The sequence below is a fragment of the Globicephala melas genome, chromosome 2 (assembly GCF_963455315.2).
Source record: "Globicephala melas chromosome 2, mGloMel1.2, whole genome shotgun sequence".
Lineage (NCBI taxonomy): Eukaryota > Metazoa > Chordata > Mammalia > Artiodactyla > Delphinidae > Globicephala > Globicephala melas.
In genome coordinates this window covers 130,573,342-130,586,312 of record NC_083315.2, presented here as the reverse complement: position 1 = coordinate 130,586,312, position 12,971 = coordinate 130,573,342, and the positions used below count along the sequence as shown (strand labels likewise).

Genomic DNA, 12,971 nt, shown 5'->3' with positions numbered 1-12,971 from the left:
TCCTTGGCACACGCAGATGGAGAGACCAAAGTGCCTGGGAGCGCACACACGGCCCCTGGGTGGTCCTTAACTAGTTACTGATGGATGTGAGAGTCTGAAAGCTCTAGTTTCTTTGCCTTCATTCAGGACAACTGTAAGGCTTGATTTATAGAGTTAATAAGTTTGCCTGCAGATCGGGCAAAAACCACCCTCTGTGTGACTTTGTGATTGCACACTTACTTGGCTTCCTCCCCTCCCTGCCCTCTGCCCCCACCCACTACTTTCCTAGTTTCCCTTGGGAATTTCCTTACAAATATTTGCTCACAGATCTGAGACTCTGCCCTAAGACACCCCTGCTCTGATATTTATACTACGCCACTATGGGAACCCAAAGAAGAGGGTGATTAACTCAGTTTGAGGCAGTTGGCAAAAATTTTACAAAGAAAGTCATATTTCCGGTCTTGAAAGATAAGCAGAGAGATCTGCCGAGGTGGACGAGTGGGAAGAAGAGTAATCCAGGCCAAGGAAATTACACATACAAAAACAGAGGGACAGGAAAATGAGGGCAAGTCAAAGGATGGATTAAAAAATTGTATATGCTGGAGCAGAGGTAGATGGAGTTGAGGGCCTGCCGGGACTTAAGAGCTCTCTGGCTGGGAGAAGCACCAAAGACTATTAAGGGACGATGCAGCATGATCAGATATACGTTCTCATGCAACAAATATCTATTGAGTGTTTACAACGAAGGTAGGAAACCAACCCAAGTACTGGGCATATCACAATCAAGACCAACCTGGTCTATGTCCTCACTGAGTTACAGAATAATCCTTGTTGGTCCAATACAGTAACCACTAAATACATGTGTCTACTTACATTTAAGTTAACTAGGATTGACATTTAGTTCCTCAGTCATATTAGCTGCCTTTCAAGGGCTCAGTAGCCACATGTGGCTATCTCACTGAATAGCACAGGTATAGGACCCTTTCATCATCGCAGACAGTTCTGTTGGATGGTACTAGTCTAATCACATGAGAGGATAGCTCTGAGTTTTCCATCTAATTGTTAGTTTGTATGTGGCTATCTCCTGTTTAGTCTTTTTCTTAAATATTTATTTATTTATTTGGCTGCGCCAGTCTTAGTTGCGGCACGTGGATTCTTTAGTTGCGGCATGTGGGATCTTTAGTTGCAGCATGTGGGATCTTTAGTTGCGGCATGTGGGATCAAGTTCCCTGACCAGGGATCGAACCCAGGCACCCTGCATTGGGAGCGCAGAGTCTTAGCCACTGGACCACCAGGGACGTCCCCTATTTATTCTTTTTTAAAAGTCACTTCTTGTGCTTTTCTTTTTTGCACGGAGGAATCTGAGGATTCTTTTGATTGTGCGACCACCTGCATTTGGCAATCAAATCGTAGTGGTGGTTGTCAAAAGACCAGGATTGCAGAAATCCCTTTGAAAATGCACGTGGTCCTTTTATGTATTGGATGAAGGAGATATGCTCACACCTGCCTAGAGAACCCAAGTAGTGGGATCTGCCTTCCTCAGTCTGTTTACCTTGTTCACTCTGAATGTTTGTAGCTCAAAGTACATCCTCTAAAAGCAAAATAATATTCATGAAAGAGGCACAAACTGAATTACTCACCTGGAGTTCTGTCATTTCCAGGGCTACAAAAATGAAAGTAAAACAGCCACTAGCAACAGTAATCTCTGAAATCTGTATGGTAATGAAAACTGATTTTTTAAAAAATGTTTACATGGTAAGCTGATAGGAACTGGAGTAGTTTGCTTTGAAGAGTCATTTCCCTTTATTTCTTCATCATCCATTTTCTTAAAAAACCAGTGAACAACAAAGTTTTTACTGATATACTAGAATAAACCTATCATAAACAGAAAAACTGAGCTACGTAATCAAATATTTCCATCGAAGTGTCACTACAGGGAAATTTATACCTAACAATTCTGAAGTATGCAATACAAAAATTAACGACTATGGCATTCAAAAACTAAATTCACCCTAAAGAGGCAATTTAATACTCAGTTGAGAAAAGATTATGTTTCCCTATTCCTGGTATGATACAGCTTTCAGGCTGCAAACAAACATTGCTGACCTTATGAAAGGCCCCGTCTTTATTACAATAATAGGAGGAGTTAAGTTATGCATAAGAGAAAATGATGTATTTTAAAATAATAATATCAAGTTTTCTTGACTGTGATGCCTGTGTGAGAACCTTAACTCAGCTCTGTAGGATTTTTAGTAGTCTTGATTTAAAATCAGCTGGTACACACTAGTAGACCAGCTCCTCAAGGCCTGGCGCAGCTGCAGGAACCAGCAGCCAAGTAGCAAAGATTGTATTATTTCCAGGGGAGAGAAGATGTCATCACAATCAATAGGATTGCTTTTTACAGATAGTTGGCTTCGCTTGGTTTGGGTTTTTTGTTTTTGTTTTTGTGTAGCCCTTGGTTAATTCTGTTGCCCCGGCACCTGCAGGCCAAAGGGTACAGGATCTTCCCTCTCTCCTCTTTGTCTCATTCCGCGAGCCTACGGGGGCAATAATGACCAAACTCTTGGAGTTTTCCCGTTGATTATAGAGAGGTGCATTGTATTCACAGTATATTCTTGCAGCCCTGCCCCCAGATGAAAGGAAGAGCATGAAAGCGCCAGCAGAGCCAGGACTCTGCTTTTCCAGCTCTAACATGCCATCAAACACGGACGGGGCGCTCGACTGACAGAGGCATTCTGTTGTTCATGTGCACCGAGTTCAGCTGGGAGCGGCGGAGCGGCTGAGATCAACAGGTGGCCTCGCTAATGGAACAGATTCACTCATTGTTTATGTGTTTAATGAATCATTGAGTTACCGATCAGCAGTGAGCAATGGAAGCTGTTCAAACAGAAGGGCAGCCCAGCCGTGAGGTGGAGCAGCCGCCGTGCTCCTTTGAAGCCCTGCTAGCCCCACGGGGAGTGCGGGAGGCTTGGGGGTTACTCCCTAGGGTTCCCAGAGAAACTGGTGGCGAGAAGAGGGTGTTGTTTCTAATTGGATGATGAAAGTCAGCTCACGGGACAGACCAAAGGGCCAAATATAGAAGCGAAGGGAAGGAAAACATCTGAATCAAAGGTTGAGGTAAAAACCGAGAGACAGGTGTTTGCGGTGAACCGTGCAATAACCCTCACCTTGGCTTTCGCTCCTCAGGAAGGAACCAAGTGGGGAAGGTCCGAAAGAAGTGAGAAAAAGCAAGGCTCAGTATTCGGAGCCCGATTGTCTCACAAAGGGTTCATGGTACAGTGGCGATGCTCTGTCGTATCAAGAGGCAAAGCTGACCCTTCTTTGTGGGATTCCCGTGTGTCGCACCAGGCCTTTGCTGTGAGCAGAATTTGACTGGATTCTATACCAGAATTGTTTATAAGGGGCTGTGATTTTCTCTTTTCCCCCACAAATAAGACTTTGTATTTGTCACCATTAAAAGTCTGAATTTTAGGTAGAGAATGGACTTGAGGACATGGGGAGGGGGAAGGGCAAGCTGGGACGAAGTGAGAGAGAGGCATGGACATATATACACTACCAAATGTTAAATAGATAGCTAATGGGAAGCAACCACATAGCACAGGGAGATCAGCTCGGTGCTTTGTGACCACCTAGAGGGGTGGGCTAGGGAGGGTGAGAGGGAGACGCAAGAGGGAGAAGATATGGGGATGTACGTATATGTACAGCTGATTCACTTTGTTATACAGCAGAAACCAACACACCATTGTAAGCAATTATACTCCAATAAAGATGTTAAAAAAAGGTCTGAATTTGGTGGCCCATCTCCATCAGCTTGCTCAACCTTATCGCCAGTCTCATCCCCAGGAGCTTTTCCAGAATCATCGCCTTCCCTATGACGTGCCATGAGTTTCCCAATGTAAACTTGGGCTTCTTCAGCGCTTTTACTTTTCTAACGAACACATCATAAAGCGGTGTTTCTAGATTGGCAAGCCTTTTCTATGTCTCTCCCAGTGCAATCTGGAATCAATTTATAGAGCCCTTCTTTCAAATCATTTGTCTGTACCTCTTGGGTCATGATTTCCATCATCTTTTTCTAGATTTGGGGGACCTATAGGTAGGTGCTGAGTGTAAGAGTTCTTCCAAATCTGGTTGTTTCTTTTTCTGTTTTTTTAATAAAACCAACACAACAGACAAAGCAAATGGCCATCAGTAGTCTTGACATCAACCTGAGCTTCAGTCGTGGTCTGCCATTCTTTCCATGGAGCACATTTTTTCATGGGTAAGATCCATGCCATGGAAGTTGGTCAGACAGTTTTTTGCCCTGAATATCCTTGGTAGTTAGCTTGGATTTTCTAAGTGCAACTTCATCCTTCTGTAGATCAACAAGGCTCACTTTAAAAAGATGACCCTTGAGGCCATCAGATACAATGTTGGTTCCTTGAGTCCTTGAGCGTATTGTTTCTTGTACTTCTGATATTGAACATAGCTGATGCTGAAACCTTGCATAATGACTAGTCAAATCCATTTCACCTGCCTTCACCAATCAAGGTCATTTTAAGACTTGAATGTCCTCCAAGCAACATGCAGCCTAAACAATAAGATGTTTGGGGGAGTTTTTTCCAGGAACTTGGAGTCTCAGCTGCAACTAGTTGAAGCTGAGCTAGTTAAAGACTGGATAGGACCTCCGACCCTCCAACTGGGCATGTGCGAGTGTCCTCTTGGTGACCTTTTGATGGCAGAGGACTGAAAACTCCACCCCCAGATCGTGCTAAGTGCCTCCACTTTTGAACTACAGAGGCCTGTGCTTAGTTACGACTGTGCAGAACCACGATTACCGCACCTTTTCCCCATGCCCCCCATGCCCCTCACATGCCCCATGCCTCAGACGCCCTGCTTCCATATTCGTTATCCCATAAGCACGCCCAGCCCCTTGCCTACGGGGAGGCAGAATTGAGTCTTGTCTCCCATCTCCTCATTTGGTCCACCTTGCGAATAAGCCCTCTCTTTGCTGCAGGCCTGGGTGTCTCAGCATTTTGGCTTGCTGAGCGCCAGGCAAAACAAAGTTGGTTCAGTAAAAAGCTTTCTTACCAATCTTTCTTAGAAAAGGGACTAACAACTTTCTTCTTGTCTCCCTTTTAGCCGCTTTTGTGGGCTGTGGGGTTTTCTATCCCCCTAAGGTAAGAAACCTATGAGAGAGATGGCAGAGTGTGGTTTGGTGAGGAGAGCACTGTGCTTTGGTTTAAGAAATGTGTTTCAACTCTGCCACTGTCCTTGGAGCACCATTGGCCACATACTCTCTATGGTAGAGACTGACAGGCTATTCACCAAATCAGTATCCTTTCCTCCTGGACACACAGGCTAAACCCAGTTCCCAGTCTTCCTTACAGTCAGATGTGTCTATATGACAAGTACTGGCCAAGGAAATGTGAACCAGGCTCAGGCAATTGGCAATCAGGCCTGGATCATAATCCTTCTAGATGACCCTCCACCTTCTCTTTTTCCTCACCTTCAGCTATTGATATGTAGGGTTGACTTTGAAGATCGCAGATCTCTTGAAGATCCCCTCAGCCCTCAGGGTGGCCAAGCAGGGCAGCGGCTGTGCCCAGCTTAGCACCTCAGCTATGAGCAATCTCCTCCGTTTACCTTAGTTCACTGTGCAAGCCTTAACTCTTCCTACCATGTGCCTAAAAATCCCAAAGTAAGGAAGTATTCCAATGGCCTCTGCAGTTCCTTCCAGGCCTATCATTTTGGATCTGAAGCTGTCCCCTCATTTATACTTTCATCCCTAGACAAAGACAAGAAGGACACTCTTCTGTCCATTCAAGATCTCCTAGAGGAAGGAGTGGGACTCTTCTCCATTACCTTCTCCTTCAAAGATAGAGAGAAAAGGGGAGACTAGAGAAGAGAGAGAAAACAAAATGTCTGTCAGGGCCTACCAGTTAGTTAATGGAAAGGAAGCATAAGGGGTGGTGGCATGAAATCTGGGGGACTCCAGGACAGAGAATGAGGGCGTCATTTGCCATTGCACCTCGCTGGCAGCAGATCTTGGGGTTATAAATCCTGAATGAATGAGGGGCTAGAGCAGTGACAACAAGCTTCTATTCCACTAGCACATCTCTTGCTGTAGGTCTGTGCTTCATCAAGCCAGCCTCAAATCCTTTTAGAACTGAAGATCTCAGCTAGTCCCAAATAAATCTCCATTTATATTCCCTCTTCAATAAAGCCTTCTTCCCAACCCAGAGGAGGATGTGAAAGCTACTGCTCCTTTAGGCAAAGCCACTGCTATTTGAAAAACCAAGACATGTATATGCACATATGTCCTGTGTAAAGGTAACTCACAATGAGATTTTCTGATTCTGAATGTATGTACAGTAGAATGATAACGCCTCTTAGACATAGAAGCAGCACCGTATGTCCCTGTAGTAGGAATACATCCCAATTCTAGAATGATGGGGTTGCATTTGGTGTGTGACGCTAAAGTCAAACTATGACACTAAAGTCAAACTAAGTCAAACTCACTATTGAAACAATGCATAACTAGTCTACAAAGATGTTGATAAGCTCCCCTTCCTTTTTTTACAAGGTGGGTGAAGGATAATTCCATTCTTTTCATGTCTCTTTTTAAATCTTTGAAACATTTATATAGTGTTTGTTATGTAACAAGCATTATGCAACAAATATTGTTCTACATGTTTTTTACAGATATTAATTTGTTTAATTGCCTATGAGGAGGATACTATTATGACTCCCTTTTATAGGTAAGAAAATGAGGAACGGAGATTAGGTTATTTGCCCAAATTCACACAGCCAGTTAGTGACAGAGCTGGGATTCAGACCCATCTAGTCTAGAGCCACAGTCTATGTGCTCGGTAAATATGCCATACTGCCTGATTTTTGTTGTTGTTGTTTTGTTTTTGGCTGCATTGGGTCTTCGTTGTTGTGTGCAGGCTTTCTCTAGTTGTGGCGAGTGGGAGCTACTCTTCGTTGCGGTTCTCAGGCTTCTCATTGCGGTGGCTTCTCTTGTTGTGGAGCATGGGCTCTAGGGCACTCAGGCTTCAGTAGTTGCAGCACGTGGGCTCAGTAGTTGTGGCTCACGGGCTCTAGAGTGCAGGCTCAGTAGTTGTGGCGCATGGGCTTAGCTGCTCCGTGGCATGTGGGATCTTCCTGGACCAGGGATCAAACCTGTGTCCCCTGCATTGGTAGGCAGATCCTTAACCACTGAACCACCAGGGAAGTCCCCCGATTTTTTAAAAATAATTGACCAGCCCTTACCCATGTTTGTCTCATACCTACACATACTCCCCTGCCCTCCCCCCGTGCTCATCCAGGTTATACCCAAGCCTACCAAGAAGTCTGAAGTGTGATCCTGGCTATGAAAATTCTTCATGGCAAGCATGGCACCTGAACACAGGTTCTTGGTGAAAAAAATCGGTTTTTTCTTATAAAATTTCATTCTTAATGAGAAATGACAGTCAAATATTCAAACTATCCCTCTCTATGGAAAATAGAAATCTACTCTACAATATTGGCTTTGCCTCTGTGATTTTCTCGTTGTCGAATATGAGTCAAGAAGACCGTACAATTGTGGCATATTTTAAAGACGAGGTGTTTAAGTGTTCAACGATTCTCAGGAGCCCCACCTTTTTAGTATTCAGGAAGAGTTTAATGATAAGTGACAAAGACTGTGGGTCCAAGATCTTGTTTCCAGTTGTAGCATAACCAAGGTTGACTGGTGGAGATGGAGTGACAAAATCTCATCTCTTTTTTGCTCTTTTTTTTTTTTTTTGCGGTACGCGCGCCTCTCACTGTTGTGGCCTCTCCCGTTGCAGAGCACAGGCTGCAGACGCGCAGGCTCAGCGGCCATGGCTCACGGACCCAGCCGCTCCGCGGCATGTGGGATCTTCCCGGACCGGGGCACGAACTTGTGTCCCCTGCATCGGCAGGTGGACTCTCAACCGCTGCGCCACCAGGGAAGCCCTGTTTGCTCATTTTTGAAGTAAGAAGGGCAAACTAGATGCATGCTAGGGTCTAATCCAATTCCAGGACCATTCTGGATTCGCTCTTCCCCTGGCCCACAAGATCCCTCATGATCTGGCTCCTGACAAACTTTCCAACCTCATCATGTATCCCAACCTCACTCAGCTCCAGCCACACGGGTCTCTCTTCTGTTTGTTCCAAAACACTAAGCTCCTTCCCAGCTTAGGGCCTTTCCACTAGCAGTTCCCTCTGCAGGGAAGCCCTTTCCCTGCATCATCACCCGGTTAGCTCTTTTTTGTCATTCAAGTCACTGATTAACGTCTTTAGTTAGTCTGTCCCCAACATCTCAAGCTAAGTTATTCCCACAGCCCAGCACTAACTGTCCATCAATCACCCTGATTTACTATCACCTATCACCATCTGATATTTTCTTGTCTGTTTATTTGCTTATTTGTTCATAGTCTGTCTCCTCTCACTCGGTATAAAACCCCATGAGAGTGAGACATTGTCTTATTGTCTTATCTCCAGTGCCTACATAAAAGCATAGCAGCCACTGAGCTCAGCACATCTAGTGCTGACCATAGGGACAAAAACAGTGCCTTGGATCTAGACACAGTAGGATTCCTTTCTGAGAGCCACATCATGGAGTAAAGAGCTCGATTAATGCTACATTTCCCCTTTTTTACCCAATTTAGTGGTTTCAGAGTAAACATCAGGGTGACTATGCACAGACCCCCATCACAAGAGGTAGGTTTGTACATCCTTTCTCTCCTGCTGACCTACTTCTCAATGACAAACCATGAATCTTCAGTGACATCTTCTCCATTTATATTGCCTGTCTAACAAGCAGAAAATAGCATATCCACCTAAGGAGACCAGCCCCTTGGTGCTGTGGACAGCTGTATAGTTCTGGTTCTGCAGATTCTGGGCTTCAGGGTCTGAGTGAGGGAGGTTCAAGTCTAGTGGTCAGAGGACCTAGAGAGTCTGGATGTGGAGCTCTACCCGGTGTTCTGTGATGGCAAGAAAGGTTTCAGGGGTCCTGCTACATCAGTTAATTGAACATTAACTGAAGATGATTCCATGCTGGTTGCTGTCCTGATGCAAGGGCATTCCTTCTCTCCTAATGGAAGAACAGGGTACCAAACAAGACCACAGTAAGCATCTTTCTTGGGTCTCTGACCAGACAGAGAGAGCCTCTGGGGCTTAAGGAAGCTTTGTGGAGTTTCTGGGAGGGACAGCTACAGAAGCTGCTCTTCCTAGCTCAAAAGGGAGAAGTGATGCTCAACTCACAGCTGAAGGCAGGGCCTCCACCCAGGTTAATCACCTGGGATTAGAGTAGAATTAAGAGGAATAATTGGTGAAGTCGCAGGGCAATGTCAGAGTGTCACCATCTGGATTTCAGCAGTGGAAGCTCCCTGATCCTGCCCCATGTCAGGAATCATCTCAACACATCCACGACCCAGGGATAGAGATCGTGTTATTGTTTTTAATGGTTAATTGACTTTGACTTTTCCTTCTCCCCTCCAACCAGTTTCAGAACTTCCAGATCTGTCAAGAGACAACTTCACACTCTCTCAGATTCCTCCACTCACCCCTCAGGACCTCCTAGATCAAATACGACGTATAATGACAACTCAAGACTGGTGATCTTCTGTCCTATCATAAAAAGATTACAGGGTCAAACATTTCAGCACTTGCTTGCCCCAGTATTTGGTCAAAAAAGTTCTTCCTTAAGCATTACTAACATATCTTTCGCTGCAGTGTCAGCTCATCTCTTCTTTATAATCTACTGTGGAGAAGCCAAATGAGTATCTATATTATTTATGATACTTGAAAACCATGAAATCAACCCTTACCATTCTCTCTCTCTCCACTAAATTCCATAAGAGGCCATGCTCCCACCACTCTAATCTATCTGGTAATACTTTTATGGACTTTAATTCTTTGCATTTTTTAAAATTGTAGAAGTCAGAACTGCATACTGCTCTCATAAGGTCCTTTGGCAAGTCTTGGGGCAATCAGACTTTTCTTTCCAATTTGTGAAGTCAAATTCCTGTCACTTTAGATCTGGAAATGAACTGCTGACTCACATTCAACATGCATTTGGATCTCAGCTCTCTTCTCATATGTTCTCACCCACTTCTTACCTTAACTGCATTGACTGCATCCATTTTTTGTTCCTGAGTGTACTGGTCTTGTCCCAATCTTATCCTCTTTCAGATAGTTGGCTTCCTAAGTTTTCCAAGTTTACTTACATCTATTGTTCCTTCATTGGAGGTTTCAGAAAACTCAGCCAGCTCAGAAGATATATCTGCACATCATCCGAGAAAAATTGGGGAAATCCTGAACCCAAGAAGGTACGGCAATGATGTCCGCACCTGATATTAGATCAATCTGGGCCTCACTTCCCAAATGGTTTTTTGAAATCCACTCTCAGCTTCCTTTGTTCCCCTGACTTATTCTAACCCTCACACAAACTACCATATTGTTCTGCGTGTCTAGGTACCTTGTTGCCTCTTTCTGTCGTACGTACTTGCCCGATTCTTTTCTAAACATTATTAACTGCATTCGATTTCTGTTCTAGGTATAATGCTCTCACCCCAACTTTATTCTCCCTCAGCTAATTGACTTCCCACATTAACACAGTTTACTTACATTTTTCTTCCCCTTTCCTCAGAGATTTTGGCAGACTCAGCCAGTAAAAACTGCCTGGGAGAGTATCGGTTTGTAGTTGCATCATGAAGATTACAGAATTTCCTTTCACACTCAAAAATATCTTAGTTTGGATGGTAAATTATACGGTCACTCTACAGACAGGGCAGACTGACTCTCAGCTGTCCTTTCAGACCAACTCTGAGCCACACCACATACCTGAGGGTACCTTAGCTTCTTCCAGAACTTCACTTCGAAGCTACACATCATCCTCCCTCCAGGACTAGTTTTGGTGGTCTTAGAAAATAAGTATTTGGGCCCTGTCAGGGCACTGTGGCACTGCCTAGGATTTTAGGCTGATCTCTCTAGCTATTAGAGCCATGAGGGTTAGATGCTGGTTGCTCTATGTATACATCAGGAAGATGCAATGTAGTGTACCAATTAAAAACTGGAACTTTGGAGCTGAACTGCTTAAGTTCAAACCCTGGCTCTGTCACTTCCACCTATATTTAATTGGAGTATATGAACCCATATACATGTTCTTTATCAAGAGGTGCTCTGAAACAGAGTCTATATGCACAGACCCAGCACTTACTAAGTTGCGTCTGTTATCCAACAGTTGTGGATTTCCCATGCCACAAGATCTAAGTGTATGGCTATGTCATGGGGGACTCAGCTTTAAGCCAGCTTGCTCATTCCACTCTAATTCATGGGATGGTAAGCTTGGCAAAATCTCTCTGGCGCTAGAACTTTCCCTCCACAAGACAGACCCAACAACTCTTCCGCTCTAGATGCTCTGTAAAGGTTGAATTATGTCATTCACTTACTATTCACAAAAAGGGCTGTAGGGGATCTAAAGAAAGTAATGTCTATGCCTAACCTCAAGGAGTTTATTATTGATCTGGGATAGTAGAAGTATGCATACAAAAATTAAATGACAGGCAAGACACTGGACCTAGAAATGTTACAAAGAAATAGTATAACGATTAAATGTTAAATGAGTGGGGCCTTTCATAAGATCTACAGGAGTTGAGAAAAAAGACAGATCACCTAGGAATAAAGACACCAAGGGAATCAAGACCTAGAATACGAGGGAAGTAATGGATTTGGGACAGAAAAAGATAAATGTTAAATATGCACTAAACTTCAGGATTCAGGCTCAATCTTGCATTGGGCATCAGGTTCAGCCTCAGGTTCTAGAAGACCAAGTAGCTGAATGTCTACTTCAATATTATTTTTTACTATCCTGGAACTTGTAAATGATCAGTGACCCTGTGATTGTGTTTTACAATCTTATCCAATGAGCATAACGGCACTAGTAAGATGACCAAAACGTGACATTTGGATTACTTTTTTTTTTTTTTTTTTCTTTTTTGCGGTACACGGGCCTCTCATCTCCCGTTGCGGAGCACAGGCTCCGGACGCGCAGGCTCAGCGGCCATGGCTCACGGGCCCAGCCGCTCCGCGGCATGTGGGATCCTCCCGGACCGGGACACAAACCCGTGTCCCCTGCATCGGCAGGCGGACTCTCAACCACCGCGCCACCAGGGAAGCCCTGGATTACTTTTTTTAATAGAGGTGCCAACTTTTTAATTTGCTAAGTAAGTATGTTGGAAAGGACAACACTATCATTTCATAAAATTCATTTCATATTTTGACACCAAAAGCGGATTAGACATAATTAGACAATTTTAATATCTTAATATTAACTTTGAAGTGTGGGTCAATGTGCTAAATATCATTAGAGTAAAAAAAATTACTTTATTTGCTTTATCTGCTAATATAATATCTCTCCATTAAAATATGAAATATCATTGTAAAAGTAAAATGCCTTACTAATTATTCATGATTATAATAGCTAGTAATTTGTATAAAAAATTAATAACTTTCTAATAGATAACTATAATAGAGTTTGACTACTAACAAATATTAAGAGAAAGTGCATTTCCTAGATAACTTAGGAAGAATGTTATTTTTTTTCAAATGTACACAGGTTTATAAAAATTTAAATAATAATACAAGACAGAATAATGATGATTAGGTTTACTGTAATTATAACCTTTATATAATTGTTTGCTATACTACTGAAAAAACTTTTCCTTAAATTATATTCTGCTCTTCACAAAAAGTTAATGTTATTAAGTGTGCTTCCTTTGTATCTCATATAGCAGATATTTAGATGAGCAGAAACTACCAGAAATCTTATTTTTTAAGGTTGGCAGCATTTAGCATTAATGATGAATTGAACTAGATTTCTGCTTTACCTGGTTCCTGAAGGATTTCTGGATCTCAAACAATGATCATCACAGGGAATCTTACTGAAGAAATATTTATAATATGGAAAAATCAGGAAAGAAAACTGTCATATAATTGTCATTGGCAGT

The 12,971-nt window shown here is 43.2% G+C and overlaps 1 pseudogene; it reads right to left on the bottom strand.

The window, feature by feature from the left end:
* Positions 1-3,688: 3,688 nt before the first annotated feature.
* Positions 3,689-10,857, bottom strand: LOC115852090 (small ribosomal subunit protein eS1 pseudogene; annotated as a pseudogene).
* Positions 10,858-12,971: the final 2,114 nt, after the last annotated feature.